Below are 24980 nucleotides of genomic sequence, written 5' to 3' on the forward strand. Positions count from 1 at the left end.
ATGACCCAAACTGAATCATGCTGATGACGAGTTCTAGGCAAACCTGTTACAAGGTCCATGTTAACTTCTTCCCACTTCCAAGTAGGAATGGTGAACTCTTACATGGAACCACTAGGTTTCTGATGCTCTATCTTAACCTGCTGACATGTAGATCACTTAGCCATAAACTCTACAACATCTCTCTTCATCCCACTTCACCAATAGATCTCTCTTATGTCATGGTACATCTTAGTGGCCCCTAAATAAATAGAGTATCGCACACCATCCACTTCTGCATGAATTCGCTGCCTTAATTCATCTACACCTGGAACATATAGACGACCCTGACAATGAAGAACACCATCTCCACCTTGGGAGAAAACCTCGACTTTCTAATTCTGAACTGACTCTTTGAGCTTGACAAGGCTAGGATCTTTGTCTTGTTTCTCTTTTACCTCAGAAACTAGAGATGACTCTGAACTATTATGAACACATACACCAACCTCTGAAGAATTGACTAAGCGAACGCCTAGTCTGGCAAGCTGATGGATCTCCTGATCCATCTTTTTCTTACTATCCTCAACGTGAGAAATACTACCCATGAAGAGTCAACTAAAAGCGTCAGCTATAACATTGGCCTTGCCCAGATGATAAAGAACACTCACGTCGTAATTCTTCAAGAGCTCTAACCACTTTTTCTGGCGAAGATTGAGATCTTACTGGGAAAAGAAATACTGGAGGCTTTTATGGTCTGTGAAGACATCTACATGAACTCCATAGAGATAATGCCTCCAAATCATTAAGGAAAAAATTACCGCTGCTAACTCAAGATCATGAGTAGGATAATTCTTCTTATGTTGCTTTAACTGTCTGGAGCCGTAGTCTATGACCTTACCATTCTGTAAGAGGACACATCCTAAACTCACTCTGGATTCATCAGAATAGACTACAAAACTGTCTAAACTATTAGGAATAGCCAGAACTAGTGCTGAGGTCTGTCGAGTCTTCAAGTCTTGAAAGCTCTTCTCACATAAATCTGACCACTGAAACTTAATCTTCTTCTGAGTTAATCTGAACATGGGAGATACAATAGAAAAAAATACTTCAACAAACTGTCTGTAATAGCCAGCCATCCAAGAAACTCTTAATATTTAATGGAGATAAAGGCCTGGGCCAGTTTCTTACAGCCTCAATTTTCTGAGGATCTACTCTAATGCCATCACTGGAAACAATATGTCCAAGGAATACTACTGATCTTATCCAAAATTCACCCTTGCTGTATTTAGCGAATAACTAGTGATCCCTAGGAGTCTGAAGAACAATTCTGAGATGGTCTGTATGATCACACTCTATGCGAGAAAAGACCAGAATATCATCTATAAAGACTATAACAAACATATCTAAGTACTGCTTGAACACACGGTTCATCAAATCCATAAAAGGTGTACGGGCATTGGTAAGACCAAAGACATGACTGAAAATTCAAAGTGACCATACCAAGTATGGAAAGTTGTCTTCAAAATTTCACATTCTCTAACTCTGAGTTGATGATAGCCTTATCTGAGGTCTATCTTGGAGAACCCTGATGTTGTTTGAATAGATCATCAATCCTAGGAAGAGGATATTTGTTCTTTATCGTGACCTTGTCGAGTTAACGATAATCAATACACATCCTGAGAGAACCGTCTTTCTTGCACACGAATAACACTGGCGCACCCCATGGGGAAATACTGGGTTTGATGAATCTCTTATCTAAGAGATCCGTCAACTGATCTTTCATTTCCTTGAGTTCTGTTGGTGCCATTCTATATGGCAAAATAAAAATAGGTTGAGTATTTAGAAGAAGGTCTATGCCAAAGTCTATTTCTCTTTTGGGAGGAATTCTTAGAAGATCTTTGGGAACGACATCTGAGTATTCATTAACAACAGGGACTATTTTGAGGCTGGGAGATTTAGAACTGGAATCTTTAACATACACGAGATGATACACACACCCCTTAGAAATTATTTTCCTTTCCCGAAGGTAGGAAACAAGTTGACCCCTGAACGCTGAAATACTACCCTTCCACTCGATAGGGCCTGAATCATCTAACCTCTTAGACTTCCACTGTTTGTACCAATCATGAGCAATATCCTGTAACTGGTAGGCAGCTAACTCAGCACTCTAAATATAAGTAACACCCATGATGCCAATGACCTTCTAGACTTGGTCAATAAACTCCTGAGGGTCCTCATTAGACTTAGACCCATGGAAAGATGGAGGGTTCATCTGGGTGAAGTCTTGAACCCTAGCTGCTTTGGGATTGGCCACTGGATTGGCCGAAATGACTGGTGGTCGTTCATTCTTTGCATCCATGGACTGAGCAAGTGTTGTAAATGTGGCTCTAAACTCCGAATGGGAAACATGTTAGCCCAAAGGATCTTTGGGCTGAGGATCTTGCTGGTTTCTTCTCTTTGGGGCCATGTTCTGGAATAAGAGAAGAATGGATTAGATTGAGAGTTTAACTTCATATTATGCTCACTACCATGACATGAATAAAGAAGACAAGGGACTATTCCTAAAACATCTTAAAGCCTCCTACACATAAATGTGGTGCACAACATACCCATGTACAAAACTCTACTAGATGCAGCTTTCAGACTCCCTAGGACTCTATTGAACCTTAGGCTCTGATACCATGTTTGTAACACCTCGATTCTCTAAACTATAATGCTATATGGTGCTCATGTCCCCGAGGGACCACAAGCTATCCTATGACAGATATCTGTACCTATATACTACAAATCATGATATAATAATGTGGAATACATAGAACTATAAGGACATAAGGTTCAACCAAATAAAATCATGTGGGTGAAAATACCCAAAATAACTCAATCTGAAATCTAAGTCTGAACGTAAATCTAAAAGCCTCTAAACTATCTGAATAAGGAGTTTAAGGAACATGTCTCTAACTAACACTGTAAAACTGAACTGAAGAAATAAATAAATGTATCAAATCATGTTGTCCTCGAATGAATGAGGACTCACTATATCTCTATGACTGGAATGCTACCGCTACTGTTGGGCTGGAGCTCGTGTTTCAAAACCTATGGTGTAACATGAAAAGAAAGAACCATAGTGGAAATGTGTCAGTACAACTGGAGTAATAAGTATACGAAGATGGTAGGCTGAACATAAAGGGTTTCGTCCATGAACAACACTGACTAACTAATATGAATGTGGGAGTGCAAACACACATATATAGAAACTGGGACCCTGAATATATGATAGCATGACCTGTAAGCTAATACATTGTTTACTGATAACTGTCATGACTGATACTGAAACTGATAACATGAACGACTGTATCTGACAGTCCTGTATATACTGAAATCTGAAGAATGCCCTGAGTTCTTTTATTGAGACTGATATTGAAACTGTGGAAGTAGTGGTTAACCGATATGCCCCATGTATGCCGTTATGGCAAAGATGGGGTCCAATCTCTGCACAGACTGGGTGGTGTCAATATCGTGTCACAGGTAAGGACAGCCCTTGAGTGACCCTTATCTGGCGGGTACTTAATAAGAATGGTGGGAACCCTAAACTGATGGGTTAAGCTACCTCATCAACCCTAATCTGATGGGTTAAGATGTCTCAACCTATGTTGCTTGCGTAGTTCTTGAAGACAAGGATGACTACTAAGAATCATACCTTGAACTGGCGGGTGAGTTCCCATACTTGGGTTCACTCGGTGTTAACCTCTACTCCCATCTGGAGGGACTGGACATGAAGAACTGGCTGTGCATGACTTAATTTTACTAAATTCATTTAGTAGCAGAATGTTACTCTTATCTGACAACTGACTAATATCATAAAGTTTTCCTGAGTCACATGACTGACTGAAGTCTATGGAATCATAGCTTGAGTTCAGATATCATGAAACATGACATAGCTCTAGGCACACAGCTATAGTTTTCGGGTACAAGTATCCCCAGGACTCGATAGGAGGAAACTGACACATATGACATGACTTGATCACAAAATTTGAGTCCACATTCACAATATCATAAGTAAGGCTTGCACAATAAGAATGATTCTCAACAAACTATCGCATGATCGGGAATGCACACAACATGTATATACTAACATGGCTTTAATAACATGGTCCATATCGCAACAATGTCATGAGCATCTCATTTAACTTTTTCAATTCAAGACAATAGCACCGAGATCACGTTGAACATAAACTTAGAACATGGACTAGTTATTTATGACTTATTATATCATAAAAGCATGATTTCTATTCCCTTAGGTATTTTCACAAACACCTTACATGCACATCTTAGGCATAGGTGGATTCATCAAGATTACAAATATTCAACCACTAATTTCACATATTTATACGTTAAATACCAACATATCCTCACAATAAACATACAAAGATCCCATTTTAGGCATCCACAAACTCCAACCACATGAACATCAACCAACAACAACATAAACATCATGATACAAAATTTAGAAGATGGTTCTTGAGCTTCATGGATGAAAGGTGTCCATGAATCAACTCACACATACCTTAGAAGGAATATTCTTGATGATTAACAGAGGGATTTCCTTGAAATCGGATCTTCAAGCTTAGTTACGCAACCCTAGTTGTTTTTATATTTTAGTGCTCTTGGATGATGAGTTTTGAGATGATAATAGGTTTGTAATATGTTTAGAAACTATATATTTTGTAGGGTTAAGTTTAGGGATGTCTAAAGAGTGTTAAAAGACTTAATTACCCTTAAAATAACTCAAAACAGAGTGTTTTTGGCACCTGGAACTGACTTAGGCAGTGCCATAGTGATTAACTATGCCAGTTTGGGCAGCGCCCAACCAATCACCTATGTTTGGTTGGGCGGCGCCTAGCCAATCACCAATCCTTACTGTCTCTCACAAAAATGGGCATAACTTTTTGCTCAGGTATTGGATTAAGGCGAAACTAGTATCGTTGGAAAACTAATTCGATTCTATACAATTTGGTAGGGCCATATCCTCCATATTTCCACATTAACATCAAGTGATACTCATTCAAAAATGACCCTTGCAAAATCAAACATTAAAACTTGATAGATTCAAAACTCTTAGCTTGTAGTACCTTAATGACTCATATGAACATGCTTAATGCATTATAAGATATCCTATCACTAGGATATACATTGTAAGTCATGTAATCAAGTATGAATCATAGGATAGGAGATTTTATACATAGGAATACTTATTCACTTCCTAGCTTAGAAACATGCAGTGTATTACAGTAACTTTGTGATTCTTACCATAAGTATAACAAAGGGGGTTAGTTATGGCATTGCTAAAACTGCATTGAGACTTAGAGCTTGGTGCCCCATCTCTATTACCATCCCTGAACTTAGGAGCTGGAGCACTAGCTAAAGATGTATTTGGAACAAATGACTTAGGACGAAACTGAGAACGATTTCCTCCCTCTGACTTAGGCTGAGAAAAGTTAAAACTATCTGTCCTTTGTCTCTTATTCTGCCTCTCTCTCATCTTAATATTTTGATTTTCTATTTGTTGAGCATGGGTTATAAGCCTGGCCATGTTCATGTCACTATTCAACATCGCAGACCTACACTCATTGACTACACTATCATTCATCTGAAAAACAAACTTACTCATCTTGGCCTTGCTATTTATAACCACATGTGGAGCATATCGGGCTAATTGAGAAAACATAATATAATACTCTTTCACCATCATCTTTCCCTGCCTGATATTGATAAATTTTAACACCTTAGCTTCCCTCAGTTCTTAGGGACAGAATCTATCAAAGAATATAGTGACAAACTCCTCCCACTCAATAGGCTCTACATATATTGATCTCTCCGACTTCCAATATTTGAACAAAGTGTGAGAAACATCTTGCAACTGATATGTAGCTAGCTCATCACACTCACCAGAATTGACCCCCATGATGTCTGTAACCTTTTGAACCTGGTCTAGGAACTCCTGAGGATCTTCTTCTAACTTAGGCACAAAAAAGGATGGAGGATTCATTCTGGTGAAGTCCTAAATCCTGGTTGTAGCTAAATTAGACACTGGTTTGGATGGAATAATAGTTGGTCGTTCATTCTGTACAGCAACTGAATTAGCAAGAGTAGTGAATACAACTCTAAAGTCTGTATGAGAAATGTGTTCGTCCAAGGGATCTGCTTGGATGAGCTGAGAAGCTAACTGATTTTTGTTTCTTCTTTTAGGAGGCATGTTCTGTAGAAGAAAGGGAGAAATATATTACACTTAGAGCTTAACTTGAGATGAATCTCACTGGCACGGCATAAATACTGAAAGAAGGGAAATTTTTCCTAAAACATCTCTTAACCTCCTGTACATAAATGTGGTGCATAACACACACATGTACAAGACTCTAGTAGATGCGTCTTTCATACTTCCTAGGACTCTATTGAACCTTAGTCACAAATACCAAGTTTGTAACGCCCTGAATCTAGTACCAAAAATGCTACACAGTTATCATGATCCTAAAGGACCATAAGCTAACCCATGACTGATATCTGTACCGGAACACTACATAATATATTGTGTTAATTTAGAAATAGTAGGTTGAAACATGCCATAAGGTTCAAAACCAATAAACATCTGATAAAATCATATCTGAATAATGTGGTATGACAATATCAAAATTGAAATAATGTTTGAAAACATCTAGTCTTAAGACACAATAGTCTGTAAGTCTCTACACTATCTGAATAAGAAAGTGATGGGACATGTCCCCAACTAACTCCAGCTACTAAAATAAACTAAGTAATGAAGAAGTAAAGTAATGATCTAGTCCTCAAAGGATGAGGGCTCACTGCTAACTCTGACTGCTAAAATTGGAATGGTACTGATGCTTCTGAACCTATGGCATAGAATAAAACACCACAGTGCAAATGCTTCAGTACGATTGAATGTACTGGTATTCATATGAGGTAGGATAAATACAATGTGTTCAAATTCATGAATGATGCTAACTGACTATATAACATGAACATGAGAATACATGCATGAATAAGTGACTATGACTAAATTCATGATGTTACTGACTACTGAGTCTGATTACTGATAATATGAGTCACTGATAACTGATATAACTAATACTGAGCAACTATATCTGAAGGTCTAGGTTCTGATAGAACTAACTGAGTTTTGTACTATTCTAAGTTGACTGTATCTGGCATTACTAAAGTTTTGAAGAACTATCTGAGTTCTATTACTGAGACTGAGTATGAAACTATAATTGTGGGAAGTAGTCAACTAATAGGCATGCCCCAAATAAAGCAATATAGCTAGGTTGGGGTCCAATCTATAACCCCAATTAGAAGGGTGTCAATACCGCGCCACTGGTAAAAACAAACTATGTGTGACCCTCATCTAATAGTGTCCCCAAAAGAGAACTGTGGAACACTCATTTGATAGTATTTATCCACCTCATTAACCCTCATCTGTTAGTGTTGATGACTTAACCTACGCTGGCTACATAGTTCTAGAATGCAAGGATTTCTTCTAAGGATCATACCCTTAACTGTCAGTGTGTGACCTTATTCTTAGGTTCAGTCGGTGCTAAATCCTACTCCCATTTGAATAGACACTAAACATGTTAACTAAACTGAACTGGACTGAGTTCATTGAGTTCATTTGACTGATGGAATACTACTAAGATTACTAAAGTACTGAGCTTTCTAAGATTACTGGGTTACTAAATTTTCCTGAGTCACATGACTGACTGTGTTCTATGGTTCATGGCGTGATTGAGCATATCTTGAAAACATGCCACTAGATTTAGGCTTACAACTATATTTTTTGAGTACAAGTACCCAAGACTCAATAGAAGGAACCTAAAAAGGCATGACATTCTTGAATACACGACTAACATCAACAATCAATAATACAATAAGTTGGAGATTTCATAGGGTACATAGTTATCATAATTTTGTACATTGTAGGAATGCATCTAATCAATGTCATGATTCCATGTTCTAGTATCATGAGCATTTCAACAAACATCTACATTACACATCAATAGCATGGGAGTAATTTGAACGTAAGGGTAAAACATGAATCATCACTTATGTCAAAATTGAGCTATATTACATAATTTCTAATCTTTTAGGCATTTTATCAAACACTTAGGATGCATGACTTAGGGCATGGCATAATCATCAAATTAACATATGATAACCAACTGAAATTCATGGTTTTTAACTCATATTCTAACATATTTTCATAAAAACACTTAAAGGTTCCAACTTGGGTATCATACAACAATAACCACATTAACATAATTGACCCATTGCATAAATACCAAAATTCATAGTTTTAACACATGATTCTTGGACTTCATGAATGAAAGGAATCCATTAATGAACACTATGCATACCTTGGATGGAATATTCTTGAAAATTAATTGTAGAATCTCTTGAATTTGAAGCTCCTATAAAAACCCTGAACTTGTTCTTGAGAGTATTTTAGAGAAACAATAATATTTTTGTGAAATAAGAGCTGAATCTCGTGTTTTTTGACTTATATTGGGGTGGGAAATTAACCTTTTTGCCCTTAAAACTACAGAAATTTAATGCCTAAAATTGGGCATCAACACGATACTCTGTGCGTCGCACCATGATCGTACCAAGACTTATTAGTTTCACTGGCATTCCCTACAATAATGTTAACCAAAGAGATAGGTGACGCGGCGCACCAAGATTGCATTAGTCTACTATTTTATGATACCAAACATGGTCTAATCAAGGTTCAAAAAATCTAAAACTTATCCAGGAGCATCTATTGACCTCTCTGATCATGAATTAACAAACATACTAACCATTAAAGGACATTAAGATGGCAAAATAAGATTGCCAACTTTGCAAGGCCAAAAATAAAGTAAGTCTGGGAACTTAGATAGAGTTTTCTAAGTCTGGGGCCCTTTGATAAGCTTCAAGGACTGAATGAAGCTTAGAAATTTTGCGGGGTCTTACAACAAGGTTCTTGTATGCTCTTTGTTAACTCTGGCACCAAAGGGTGCCCCATGTAGTTTTAGTACTGTTCTGAACCATCTTTATTCTCTCACTATCCACAGGAGTTTGAGGCATTGCCTAATGTCATGACTGGTATAGTGAAATTCTTTTCTTATGATATGTACTATTTTTTTGATCTGGGGTCAACTTGTTATCTTGTGACCCCATTTCTAGCTGCATATTTTAGTTTTGGTCTTGACAATATTCTGAACCCTTTTTCTGTTTCTACTTCAGCTGGTGATTTTGTGGTTGATAGAAGAGTCTATAGAGATTGTGTGGTGTTTGTTGGTGGTCGAGATAACTTAGTAGATTTGTTTGAATTAGACATGGTGGATTTTAATGTCTTATTAGGTATAGATTAGTTGCACTCGTGCTATGCTTTTTTAGATTTTCAAACCTATAAGGTCATCTTTAAATTCCCTATTGAGATGGTTATTGAATGAGAGGGTAGATCCCTAGATCCTAAAGGAAGGTTCACATTATATCTTAAAGCTCAGAGATTGATCTCCAAGGGGTGTCTCTACTATATGGTCTGGGTTAAAGATTCTAACATGGAGGTTTTTTCTTTACATTTGACCCAGCTGTGAATAAATTTCCTAAGTTTTTCCCAGATAACCTTCCTGGTGTTCCTCTTGCTGGGGAGATTAATTTTGTGAATGGGTTTGTTCCGGACACTCATCCTCATTTTATTCTATTTTATTAAATGGATTCGCCTGAGTTAATGGAGCTTAAGTAGCAAGTAAAGGATCCACTAGACAAAGGTTTCATCTATCTTAGTGTGTCTCCATGGGGTGCACAAATTTTATTCATGCATAAGAAGGATGGTTCCCTTCAGATGTGTATTTATTACTGACATTTGAATAAGGTTATGGTAAAGAATAAGTACCCTCTTCCAAGAATAAATGATTTGTTTGATCAGCTTCAAAGTGTTATAATTTTTTCTAAGATTAATCTTTTATTCGGGTATCATCAACTAAAGATTAGGGATGTGGATATCTCTAAGACTACCTTCCACACCCGATACATGTAATCTGAGTTCCTAGTTATGTACTTTGGGTAAACTAATGTCCCAGTAGTATTAATAGACAAGATAAATAGAGTTTTCCGTCTATTTCTAGATTTTTTCATCATTGTGTTCATAGATGATATTCTGGTGTATTCAAAGAGTGAGGTGGATCATTCCTATCACCTTTTCACTGTATTGCAGACCTTGAAAGAGCAGTAGTTGTATGCCAAATTATCAAAAATATGAGTTTTATTTGAACGATGTCTCTTTTCTAGGTCATGTAATTTCTAGTTAAGGTATCATAGTGGATTCCATGAAAGTTACAGTGGTTAAGAAGTGGCCTGGACCCATGACTCTAATCGATATTCAGATCTTCTTTGGTTTAGCTAGCTATTACAGAAGGTTAGTGGAAAGTTTCTCCTCTATAGCTACCTCGTTAACTGAGTAGACTTAGAAAAAAGTAAATTTTTTATGGTCTGATGCGTGTGGGGGTAGTTTCTTAAAGCCAAAGGATAAGTCTACTTTGTCTTCCATCAAGACCTTCCCTGAAGTAACTGATAGATTTGAGATCTATTGTGATGCATACCGTGTGGGGCTTGGGTAGATTTTGATATAGCCTGGCAAGGTGATAACTTATGCCTCTAGATAGTTAAAGGTGCATGAGAAGAATTATCCGATTTATGACTTGGAATTGTTGTATATGGTATTCACATTGAAAATCTTGCATCACTATCTATATGGCCTGCATATAGATATCTTTATCGATCATAAGAACCTATAGTATATGTTTACTCAGAAAGAGCTGAACCTTAGGTAAAAAAGATAGCTTGAGCTACTTAAAGATAATGATATTAGTCTTTACTATCATCTAAGCATGGTTGTTGATTCTCTTAGCATATTATCCATAAGGAGTATAGATCACGTGTATGAAGGGAAGCAGGAGTTGGTGTAGTATATTCACTATTTGGCTAAACTTAGAGTTTGTCTCTTAGAACTTGAGGATGGTGAGGTGTTTGTGCAAAAGGTGGTGTAGTTGTCACTTGGCACTAAAATAAAGGAAAACAAGTGTTGGATCATGTATTGATGAGGATCAAAGGTTATATAGGTGGGTAGAAGGTGGTGGCCTTTGAGTATAGTAGTAATGGTAACTTGTGGTACCAAGGGTAGTTATGTGTTCTCGACATAGGTGGATTGCGAGAGAGGATATTGGCTGAGTCACATGAGGCGCGCTTCACTTTTTATCCTAGTTCAATGAATATGTATCACGACCTTAAGGAACTATATTGGTGGAACAATATAAAGTGGGATATGGCCAGTTTTGTGGCTAAGTGGATGGTGTACAAACAAGTGAAAGTTGAGCACATGAGGCCTAGAGGATTATATCAAGAAATTAAGTAGCCTGTTTGGAAGTAGGAAATGATCAATATGTATTTTGTTACCATTCTTCCTCGGTCTCAGAATTAGTTTGATTCAATTTAGGTCATCGTTGATAGGATAAAAAAGTTTTCTCCCTTCATGCCAATCCGAAAAAAAATTTCAAAAGAGGATTATGCGAGGTTGTTCCTCCATGATACTATGAATTTGTATGGGGTGTCTATTTCTATCATCTCGGACCATGGCATGCCGTTTTCATCATACTTTTGGCAGTTATTTTAGAAAGGTTTGGGTACCAAGGTGAGTCTTAGTGCTGCTTTCCACCTACAGTCTAAGGGGCAAGCAGAAAATACTATTCTTACATTGGAAAATACACCATGTGCTTGTGTAATCGACTATGATGGTAGTTGGGTTGAGATTTTACCTCTTATACAATTTGCATACAAGAATAGCTACCACTTTAGCATTGTAATAACTCTGCTTAATGTGTAGTATGGTAGGAGGTGTAGGTCTCATATAGGGGGGCTCAAGGTTGGTGAGGCAAAGAAGTTTGGCCCGAATTTGGTTCACCAACCCATGGAGAAGATGAAGGTGATTTGGGATAGTATTAAAGTCGTCCAAAGTCATAAAAAGTCCTATACAGATTTGAGGCATAGGAAGTTGAAGTTTAAGGTTTGTGATAAGGTGTTGTTTAAGGTATCTTCCTTGAAGGGATTGATGTAGTTTGGGAAGAAGGGGAAGCTTAGCCCCCGATATGTTAGTCCGTACTTTATTTTTAGAAGGGTTGGCATTATTGCATATGCGTTGGACTTGCCTTTTAGTTTAAGCATCGTTCACCTGGTATTCCACGATTCCATGTTGAGAAAATGTATGAGTTATCGATCGTAAATTGTACATATCAAGGATATTGCTATTTTAGATTCCTTGTATTATGAGGATGTCCTATTAAAATCTTGGATCAACAGGTTCGTTGGTTGCAGACCAAGGACATAGCTTTGGTAAAGGTTTTATAGAGGCCATAAGGTCAAAGAGGCTACATAGGAAGTGGAAAAGGACATAAAGTCCAAGTATCCATTCCTATTTCCTAATTCTTGAAAATTAAGCTTAAGGTATTTGTTGATCTTACCATCTTTGTTTTCTGACTTTGTTAAAGAAAAGATTTATTTCCTTGGTATCTTTGTTTTCAAACTTAGTTAAAGGTCAGAGTAGAAGTGTTTGCGGTTTGTTCGTTCTATTGAATGACTTGTTCCATTATTCGAGGAAGAATGATCCAAGTAGGGGAGAATTAAAACAGCTTAGGTTTTGGCCCTTGGAAATGTCCTAAGTTTTGAACTCACTGTCCTAGTAAAGACTAACCATACGAGTAGTATGGTGTCTGTATGGGTCAGGTGACCCTATTCATAGGGATTCTAGTGGATGGTGGTTAGGATTCTGCTATGGTTACAGTTAGGGTGTTATGACTCATTAGGGGTGGTAACGGTTCATTTGGTCAGTTCCTAAATCAAATCAGTAACTTAGTGACTTGACCTAGCTATAAGTATGAGTGGCTTAATAAGATCCATGAGGATAGGGAAGAATGGTATAGTTGAATCATAACTTTTCTAGTGTCAATCCTTTTGTATTCTTTCTCGGGTACGACTAGGCCATAAAATTCATATGGTTTTATAACAAGTGGGGTCAGGGATTCGTATGGTTAGTAGTGTGTAGGTATCCTACTCACTGTCTTGGTGATGACTCAAGCGTACGAGTTGTATGTTGAGGTCACTAGTTGGGGGCATTCTGGACATTTCCCTTTTTTAACTCCCTTTGAGGACATAAGTTAAAACACTTTTTGGGGCTTCATAACCTATTATTTCCAATCAAACACTCTTAAAAATCTCTCAAACTCTCTGTTCAAGCTAGAGGCTAGGGTTTCTTCAATGTAATTAATCAAGGCTTTCAAGGGTGGTTTCTTTTCATCTTCCTTGGTGTCAAAGGCATGTTACTCCTCCCTCGTTGTTATTTTATAAATAACATGTGTTTTAATGTATGATTTTCATGATATTGTTTTGGGTTGAAATAATGGTTGGGGTTTTTTGGATGTTCATGGTTAACTAATAGTTCTCATGGTTTAATTATGTTTTCATGCTTTAGTATGATTTTGACATTGTGGGATTTATGTTAATGGTAAATTCAGTTTGGGGTATTAATGATTCTCCAAATTACTTGGTTATGGTTTCGAAACTTATGTGCCCTCAACCTACTTGTTAAAATACCAATGAAAAGGATTTTGTCACATTGTTTGACTACTCTTGATATCTTTGCATTACATGAATGGTAATGGAACCTAAATTGGTCTGGTTGATTTTAAATGGTTTGGAAAGGCCTTGGTGGAAATGGTTTTTGTTTTATAGGAAACTTTGGATTCAACTTGGTTTAATGTCTGTGGTATGGCATAAAGGGATAGACTTGCAAGCTCTAATTTTTGTATGACAATACCAATGGTTAAGGCCTAATTAAAAGAATATTTACTAAATGGGTTGGAATGTGTTAATAGTTTTAATATAGTCTTAAAGGGGGTCAAGTATAAAACCCGTGAAAGGTGGGGGTCCTGGGGGAACCAACACTGGAAACTCACATTTGTCGATGTGAGGGTGTCTTGTTGACCGTGTGTATAACATCATAATTTCTATTTTGGGAGATATACTAGTCATCTCAGGTTCTTTTCTCCTATCATGCAGCTAACAAACACTCAGTCCCATTCAACATGGGGAGATGAACCCATATAGCCCGTGGGTGGTTTTAGAACGGTCAATCTACTCAGCACAAATTAAAGTTCTAAATGCATGCTAAACCTGGATCCATATCCCAACATGATATATATATGTGTGTGTGTGTGATTCAATATGGTTATTTGATTTGGTTTTGAATAATGGAAATATATTAGCTATACCCTAAAGTACATGCTATCGTTAACTTTGCAAAACGTCTTCGGGTGTTGTATCCCCACGCGATGCCGGAACTGGCCATACTACCATTCCTCCTACCTAGTGACTTGGATTCAGGGACATCTTTAAGTAAGATTAAAGTGGTGAGCTTCAATACTCCAGAAGACTCTATTTCATTCTATGGTGTTCTTTCCATTATTTTTATTTCTTGGATTTCGATTTTGGCTTTGATCGGGGGCATGTCATGACCAGATGTTATTTGATTCTTGTTAGAGGCTTTGTCAAACTAATATAGTAATGGGCGGTGTTGGTATTGTTGTTAACCTTGGTATTAGTATTGGCATTAGGGTTGAAACCAATTGGATATTTGATTGAGGTTGTTGGACTACAAATATAGAATTTATATAATGTCTTTGAATTATTATTAATTTATCTTATTATAAGTATGGAATTCATTTGGCATAGGATGCAGGGCAATAACAATTGGGTATTGGGGGTGGTCTCTGGTCCTAGTTGAACTTGAGATACCCAAAACGACTAGGCCCTAGTTTGGGTTATTTCAGATATGAACTCCGACTTGTTCTTAGGAAAGGCTATCTTTCATACCCATACTCTCTAAAGGAACTACAAAAGTGGAGTCAACAATACAATTCTTTAGCAAAAAGACATCAAACATCAGATGCACTGATGCCAACTCTACAGGCAACTCTAACTCATAAGATACCTTCCTAAAAAGGCTCAAGATCTAATATAGGACACCATGGAATGGAATGGGCTTCCCTTTCTAACCAAATCTCATCACCTATTTCATTGGAAAAATTTTCAGATAAACCAAGTCACCAACGTCGAACTCAAGATCTTTTCTCCTCACATTTGCATTAGATTTCTGATGACTTTGGGTTGTCTTCAGCCTTTCTCTAGTCAACTGAACTTTCTCCATCACCTCATACATTAAATCTAGCCCTATAAAAGTATCCTTAAATACTTCAAACAAACCAATAGTAAATCTAAAGCTCCTTCTATAGAGAGCGTCAAATGGAGACATCTAAATACTAGAGTGATAGTTGTTGGAGGAAAACTCAAAGGTATGTGGTCATCCCAAATACCCTTGAAGTAAATAAAACAATACCTCAACATAGCCTCTATCGTAAGGATGGTCCTCTCTGCCTGACCATCTTCTGAGGATGAAAAGTCATACTGAGATGAATTTTGGTACCTAGACCCTTCCAAAAAGCTTTCCAAAAGTGAGAGGTACAATGGGTACCTCTATCTGAAATGATGGTTAGTGGAACCCTATGAAACTTTAACAATTCCCTGAGATAGAATTTAGCATAATCCTCAATTGGATACGAAGTTAGAACTAGTAAGAAATGAGCTGACTTGGTATTCTATCAACAATGTCAAAAATCAAATCATGTTGACGACGTGTACGAGGTAACCCTATCATACAATCCATGTTCAAAACTTTCCACTTCTATGTGAGGATGTTAAACTCATAGAGCATACCACTAGGCCTCTGGTGCTCAACCTTGAGTTATTTACAATTCGACCACTTAGTCACAAATTCTTAAGTATCTTTCTTCATAACACTCATACAATAGATTTCCCACAAATCCTGACACATCTTAGTTTCTCTTGGGTGGATAAGGTATCTTGCACTATGAGTTTTAGATAATATTCGGTGTCTGAACCTTCTGTACAAGAGACACATAACCTACCTTGACAACAAAGTACACTATCTCCCCCTAGGGAGAAAACCTCAACTTTATGATCCCAAACTTCCTTATTTAACTCGATAAAAGTAGGATCCTTGTCTTGCTTTTCTTTAACTTCGGCATCAAATGATGATTCTAAACTATTCTTAAAGCATATACTACTTTCAGTCGAATCAACCAACTGAACAGGTAATCTTGCAAGCTGATGAACCTCATGGACTAAGTCTTTCTTATCATCCTCCACATGCATAACACTTCTCATTGATAATCTATTAAGAGCATCAACCACTACATAAGCCTTACCCTGATGATACATCACACTCATATCATAGTCCTTTAATAATTCTAGTAACCTTGTCTCATAAAGATAGAGATCTATCTGAGTGAACACATGTTGTAAACTCTTATGATCCGTGAATACATCAACATGAACCTCATATATTTAATGCCTCTAAATCTTTAAGGCAAAGATAATTGTTGCAAACTCAAGGTTATGGATCGGATAATTCTTCTCATGGGATTTAATCTAGCAAGAGGCATAGGATATGACCTTACCACACTGCATTAATACACAACCAATACAAACTCTAAAAGCATCATAATAAATGACAAACCCAATTGAACCCTCTTGTAAAGTCAAGACTAAAGCAGAAGTGAGTCTAGTCATCAACTCTTAAAACTTGTTCTTATAGGAATCTAACTAATGAAATTTAACCTTCTTCTGAGTTAATCGAGGCATAAGAGAAGCAATAAAAGATATCCTTCAACAAACCATCTATAGTAACTACTTAAACCTACAAAAATCTTCATTTCTAATAGAGAGATGGGTTTAGGCCAATTTCTCAATGCTTCAGTCTTTAGAGGATCAACTCGAATTCTATCATCAAAAATGATGTGACCAAGAAAAGCTACTAGAATTTGCACTTTCTAAACTTAGCAAATAACTGCTAATAATTTTGGGTTTGCAAAACAATCCTCAAATGGTCGCATGATCACTTTTACTATGGGAATAAATGAGGATATAATCTATGAATTCTTTGATGACTATGTCCAAATACTTCTTGAACAACCAGTTTATCAAGTCCATTAATGCTGCAGGAGCATTAGTTAGTCCAAAAGGCATAATTAGAAATTTGAAGTGACAATAGTGAGTTCTAAAAGCTATCTTTGAGATGTCATATTCTCTAACTCTCTCCTAATGATAGCCAAACCTGAGGTTTATCTTAAAGAAACATATTAAACCCTAAAGTTGGTTTTTAAAGTCATCAATTGTAGGGAGATGATACTTATTGATTGTAGTTGATGCAGGGAACCATCTATCTTGTACATGAAGAGAATATGAACTCCCCATGGAGAAACACGAGGCTAGATGAAACCCTTTTGTAAGAGATCTTTCAATTAACCCCTTAATTACTTAAGCTCATCTTAATCCATTTTGTGAGGTAGAATTGAGTTAGGCTGGGTATCTATGAGGAGATCTATTCCTAAGTCATTTTCCCATTTAGCAGAAACTCTGGGAAGATCTTCAGGAAATATTTTTGGAAACGCATTCAATAATTGAACTGACTCAAAACTTAGAGCTTCAAAATTTGAGTCCTGGAGTCAGATGAGATGGTAATTACATCTCTTTGACATCATCTTTCTTTCCTTAAGAAAGAAAAAAAACCAACCTTAGGAACTAAAGTACTACTCCTATATTCAACAACGACATCGTAAGGAAATTGAGACTAGACAATTTTATTTCTATAATCAACAGAGGCATAGGAAGAGTGGATCCAATCCATGTTCAGAATGACATCAAAATTTGTCATCTCTAATTCCACAAGATCAAATAAAATGACTTTCAGAGACACTGTGATTGGGCAATTTATTTATACCCATCTAGCTACAATAGAACTACCCACTTGGGCAGACTCTAAGAAAGGATCTGCTAATATGTTGGGACTGATACTGAAATCTATAGCTATATAAAGAGTTACAAAGGAAAGTGAAGCTACAGGGTCTAACAATGCATGAAGATGGAGAAGGAAGACTTGCAATGTTCTCATAACCACATCATAGGAGCTTTCCTAATTATGTCGAGTCTGGAGAGCATAAAGTTGGTTCTAACGCTATCTATTGATGGCACTGGAGGTAGCACCCTGTTGAGTTGGGTGACCTGCAATGTTACTTACCCAATAGGCAATCCCTTATCCTGTAGCCTGACTTACCATATCAAAAGCATGCATCACTACCTAATATCCACTTACCTTGATGATTATTACAAACTTCCTGCTAAGCGGATTGGTGCGACCACTATTTATGCTACCCTAGGACTTAAAGCCTAGCACTCTATCCACATTTTCCTGCCTGAACTTAGGCACAGATGTACTGGAAGAAGATGGGTCAAGATCTAAATATTTATAGTAGAACAAAGAATGATTCCAACCATCAGACCTCTACAGAGAAAATTTGTCATGACCCAAATCGAGGACCTTTCCGTGATGAGTATTTTGAACCATCAAGGCCCGAAACACCCCATATCTATCTGGTAATCATCTACATGACTTATATGAAAAAGAAATGCAGAAGATACACTATATAACAGAAATATGGTCAAGAATCATTTGAAAACAATAATGGGGAATAATGTCCCACAATCTCAATCAACATCTCTATATCATATGTGAAATCTCTACTATATGAATAAAATAAATGTCTATCTGAAAACTGGGACAAGGCCCGTAGTAGACCCAAAACTTACAAATGATAAATTAAACTGCAGACATCAGGCCTTCTGAAATATAGAAGGCTCATCACTTCATCTTGCGATCTGTCGGAAGGAATCTACTGGTTTTCTGGACCCCTAGACTATGCCTTGAACCTGGGAGGAGGTGGGGTCAATACAAAAGTACTGGTACGCAGAGAAATCAAAACAAAAATATAATATTTTTACACAATATAGGTGAGAGCCATTATAAAATAGTTTCATATCAAGTCATTTGAAAACACATGGGCATAATGTAAGAGTTTTCAATACCAATGTAATTCGATTGAGCTAGGTGGAATACCCTACAATTGTAATTCCACGGCTATGTGGAATCCACCTCTGGTGCTCGGCAGCCAAGCCTCTAATCCAAGTAGCTGCCAGGATTTGGAGCCGGTATACCCCCCATGTGAGTACATCGCAGGGAATCCCCCCATGTGAGATGTCCCAATTATTTTATTATCCTCCCATGTAGAATATAATATCATATGACCCGCATCGGCAACTACGGTTTCCAGTGATGATCGCTTTCACTCAAATGCCTTCTTCGGGCATCCATCTTTCTCATGAAAATCAATGCATTCAAACTTTGTTCAAATCAATCAAATGTCATATTCTGTAGGGTATAGTCATACCTAACTTGCAAGCCATCAATATCACATCATTCTTCTCATCAACCATTGTATTCAACATGAATAACCTTCTCGTTTTCAAGTAAAAATCATATCAATTCTCAAAACATTTCATGTCATACTTTTCAAGTTGTTTTCAAACAATTTATATCATATGAACATTTAAAAAAAATTCACATCAAGAGAGGAAATTTTATATCATTCATGCTCTCAAGTTAACATCTTTTCGGAATATATGCATATACATATATCTTATAGCAAATCACTTGGGGAGTAGGCCTAAGGGCCAAATCAATATCATAAAACATTTAAAACATAATCATATTCGTCATTTAAAAACCACCATTTGAAAACACGAATTTTTAAAGCCCATGATATTTTTTAGATTACCCTACGTAACTAGATTACTACGAATATTACGTGCTTTTTGAGCCTACGTTGAGAGGATTCCAAATATGCAATTAGTTTCTAAAACCCATGGTTGAATATTGAGTTGCTTGGGTTTTTATTTTGAAACCATAGAGAGAGTTCTTGAACAATTTTGAAGAATGAAGGTGTATTTTGGGGTCTTTGGGAACTAAATTTCGTGTTTAGGGCTACGTAAGGGTGGAAAGGACCATTTTGTCCCAAAAATGGAGTGTTTAAGTCACTTGAAACCTTTACATAGGGTCTGCCTATGCTATCGCCTATGTTTATATAGGCGCCGCCTATGTTATCGCCTATGTTTACATAGGTGCCGCCTATTCTAACCCCTATGTTTACATAGGCACCGCCTACTACTTTGAAAGGCCATAACTTCTTGCTCGGGTGCCGGATTTTAGCAAAATTGGAATCGTTGGAAAGCTAACTCGAAGACCTATCATTTGACACATAGTAGTCTATCTAATTCGACATATAAAGAGATTTATGGTCGATGGAAGATGACACAAATTACAACATCCACTAAAACTTAATCGATCGAAATATTTTCAACTCGTCCTTGAGTTGAAGGACCTCTATGGTATAAATTCAAGCTTGAATGGATTCAAATACTACGCCAAGAATTAACATGCCATATTGGCATAGGATTTATGGCTTTGGGATTATCAACGCATCCAAATCATGGTCTATATTGTAGCCTAAAATGCGGGGCATTACAAGAATAATTCAGTTCGGGTCTATATACGTAGGAACGACGGTCTAAACTTTAACCCAAAAATATGGGGTGTTACATTATCTCTCCCTTGGGATCATTTGTCCTCGAATGATGGGTAGGAATATAATGAAGCTTAGAGGTATGGAATAACATAGACATGATATGTTTCTCTAAGAAAGAATACACTGATCTGAAACATGACTATAAGACTAGAGCTATTGATGTGCTAAATTCTTATACAGGACATGCATATCTGATGCATGGAATACACAATTGAAGTGACTTATAAGCTGAATTCTCATAATGAATCATGCATACTGATGCAAGGATTTGTTACTGAGTTGTTCTTATGAACGCAAAACTGAATACACTGATAAGCTGAGCTTTTCTATTGAACATGCATTTCTAATGCATGCATATCTCCCCCTTAGGACCCTATGTCCCTCTATGAATGCTTAATTCACTAAGATACTCAGAAAATTGAGATAATGCACAAGGTACCTACGAATTGAATCATAACTTAACCTCTGGAATCTGAATCTAATGCATGACGCATAAACTGATGTATATTCGCAATTACTAGTATACTCTATCTTGGAATAGTAGCATTTCTGAGATTTCGGGTAGCATGAATAAGTGCAAAGACGAGAAAACAAGTCATGTGAATCTGACTGCTAAACTGACTTATTGGCCATACAGACTGAATTATACTACACCCTCATACTTAACTGGAGTATTCTCTTCAACACTCTCTCTAAGGAAGTTCTAGTAATAATAGGGAGCCATGAATCTTGGGTATGGGTTACACAAGACATCCAACTGAGGAAATCACAACATTGACACTACTCTGCAGTCTGGAATATAGGCATATAACTCCTAAATTAGGATAAAATTTTCAGAGCTTTGGCAATACAACCTCTTACTTTCAGGCTTAGCGCACTTCCCGAATATCCCTTAACTATACTATTCCCTATAAATATCATATTCATTCAACTCAGCTTAAAATTCTCATATGAGCATTGACAAATCTTTCTACTAATATTGGGAATAACTTAATCCCTTCGCTGTGATCAATCCTAACGCTAAGTCACAAAAATACAACATGCCAGACCACGCTATTATTCTAAACCATATGATGAAATCTTCTATATCTCTTTTAAAGATCACATCCTAAGTATAACATGCCTTACCACTTCAATGACTACTCTGAACTCTTAACATGAAGTCGGTAATGCATATTGCGACCTTCCACTACAATCCTAAAACGTTATTCAATCCTAATTTATAACCACATGTTAACTCCAAGGCAATCACCCATAAATACATACTTCACATAGTTTCTAAACTATTTTCAATATAATTCCCACACGATATCCTAAAAACATACACCCACACCAAATTTTCCACTAACCATCACGTGTATCAAAGAGTTGGCCCCAACTCTTACTTCATACTTATGGCCTTATCTAAGCAAGCATACTATGATCTTCTATCAACAATAACATTTACATCGTCACCACTATCATTGCATAGGGAGGGTCACTAAAAGGTTAAACATAAGATCCTGAAGCATGAAAATATTTTTATACTGGACTGAGCACACTATAAAGAGTGAGTACATGCGTCATTAGTTGCATCACCTCAACTAGAGTTCATAACATAAGGAATGTGATTTCGACTACTTGAATGAACTAGAACTGATTATCTTAGAACTGGAAGAGTACGTGACTCTCTATCAAATATCGGAATCACGAACTATGATCACGAAACTGAATCGTAAGGCATGAGTAAGCATCCGGATAAATTAAAAAATACTGAGGTAGGAATGGGTTGAGATCCACCCTCACTTTCTGATGTTCTAAATCATACTACATCACTACTAGAATCTGAGATCCTTACTTGGTCATTCGTTCAATCATCTCCCCCTTAGCTTCAAATCATCATCTAGAGTTTGGGAGATCCCTTACCAAATTCTAACTGAACTACACCTAACATGGATATCACCAAGCCTTTGATGAACCAAACCACTTTCGACATAGTGTACTGATATCGTGACTCCCAACTTATACCTCATTACTATGAGAACCAAGATCATATAAAAGGCTCAACACTATCAATAAAAACTCTTTAACCTAACTATTTAGAACCCATATAACATCTACTAGTCTTTCACCATCTAGCAACTTAACAGTACTACTAGGCACACGCAATATGTAATAGCCTTAGAAAGAATGTTGCAACCTCATGTCACCTTAGGCACACTTCTACATCACACACATACAATATCATACATCACTGCAAATCAAATAAACTTAATCTATTACATGCACCGTTCAAGCCTATTAGATCACTTCGATACAACTAGTATTCATTAACCAAGAAATCTTCACATCCACCCTCATGGACATCAACTATTCAAACTTAATATCTAGTGCTATGCATGATTTACAACCCAATCTTACACAAAACTTTTCACTTGGAAACTATAAATAAACATCACGAAACACTAATGCACTAGAACTTCATAACCAAAATAATTGATTATGACCTAACGATTTTACTTATAATAATCCATTAGCATGTACAATTTCAGCACCTCAATCCTACTAATTTAATCCCACAAAACATGCATCATCAAACTCTTGCCACTATTTACTACTAGACCATTAAAATAAAAGCCTATAGTTTAGTATCAATCATCTACCACCAATGAAGAATGCCACATAATATAAATATACTAATCCATCAAATTGGAACATTCTACCCAAATATCTCAAAAATCTACTACATACCTTCTCACAAGTAGAACTAGTTTACAACTACCAATGAAAATAAGGTCAAGGGGGTTAAAGACTTATAATAGACATGGTCAACCTTATCCTTATATTACAACCCCATACAATTGTATCTACTTATACTGCTTTCTCACATCATAATTACTTACCCAAGTATATATTTACACTACCTTCAAAGTCCACAACAACCATGATTCTATACTTATAACCTACTGTACTGGCTAATCTAGCCATTTTCATAATTCAAGCAAGGACAATTCACCTTGCCTAATAACTCCTACTCTATCTTCTACTAATAAACTAACACACAAGGACTAATCATCTCTTTACCGGCCCAATCTCATGCAACTACATTCAGCTATACATACATTAAACCTATATAAGAACAACAAGTTGGACAACAAGTTACTAGTGAATCAAAATAGGCCTCACACGGCTTCACTAGACTTTGATTTGGTATTTTAGACAAGAAAATGGGATGAATGACAAGTCAACTATGCTAGTGAATTGAAAGAGCCCCACACGGCTTCACTAGACTTTATTTTTCAACAACACTTTGATGACAATATTTCTTGAGATAGAGATTTAATACGCAATATTCAATGAAATAAGAATACACATCTTACTCTGTGGAAATAAAATCAGAGTCAAATACTTCCTCCATGGACTACCATACTGTCCACACATGTTGCTAGCTACCAAATTAGTTTATCACTATAAAGTGGTAAATCATCCTCACTTTGACTTCTAACTTTGTGACTTTACATCACCAACTTCTTGGTCTAATTTCATTACCAATAGATCATGACAACAACACTTTAACACACACTACTATTCGAGTAGAAATATAGTTCCAACACTTTATCAAAATCAAGGTTCACACTAGAACCAACACACTTTGAAGCACTAACGGACTCTTCTCAAGTCCTAGCAAAAATATTATATGATTCGATCAGAACGAACCATACCATTTAGACTCCAAACTTCTGTACTTGAATCGGCCCAATGATGAGACATGTCTAAGAATTTCCGAGTAATGAAAGAATTAGGATGACTATTATTTTTGTATGGGTGACACCGTAGCATGAATTTGAGTAGGAAAGAGGAACATTCTGACTTAATTGCACAAACTATAATATGAAGAAAGAGAGACATTCCAAAATGCCTAGTAGCCTCCTTCTTATAAGTGTGGCATGCTACACACCCATAAACAAGACTCTACCCAATGCAATTTCGTAGTTACCCTGGGACCATGAATCGTGCTTTGATACCAAGTTTGTTACGATCCAAACTGAGGCCCTAGCCGTGATGAGTATCCTGAACCATTAAATCCCGAAACACCCCTTATCTATCTGGTAATCATGCACATGAATTATATGAAAAAGAAATGCGAAAGATACACTATATAACCGATACATAGTCAAGAATCATATGAAAACAATAATGGGGAATAATGTCCCACAATCTCAATTAATATCTTTATAACATATGCAAAATCTCTACTACATGACTAAAAAAATTATCTATCTGAAAACTTGGACAAGGCCCCTAGTAGACCCAAAACTAATAAATGATAAATTAAACTGCACACATCAGGCCTTCTAAAATATAAAAGGC

Source organism: Capsicum annuum, chromosome 11 (genome assembly GCF_002878395.1).
Source record: "Capsicum annuum cultivar UCD-10X-F1 chromosome 11, UCD10Xv1.1, whole genome shotgun sequence".
Taxonomy (NCBI): domain Eukaryota; kingdom Viridiplantae; phylum Streptophyta; class Magnoliopsida; order Solanales; family Solanaceae; genus Capsicum; species Capsicum annuum.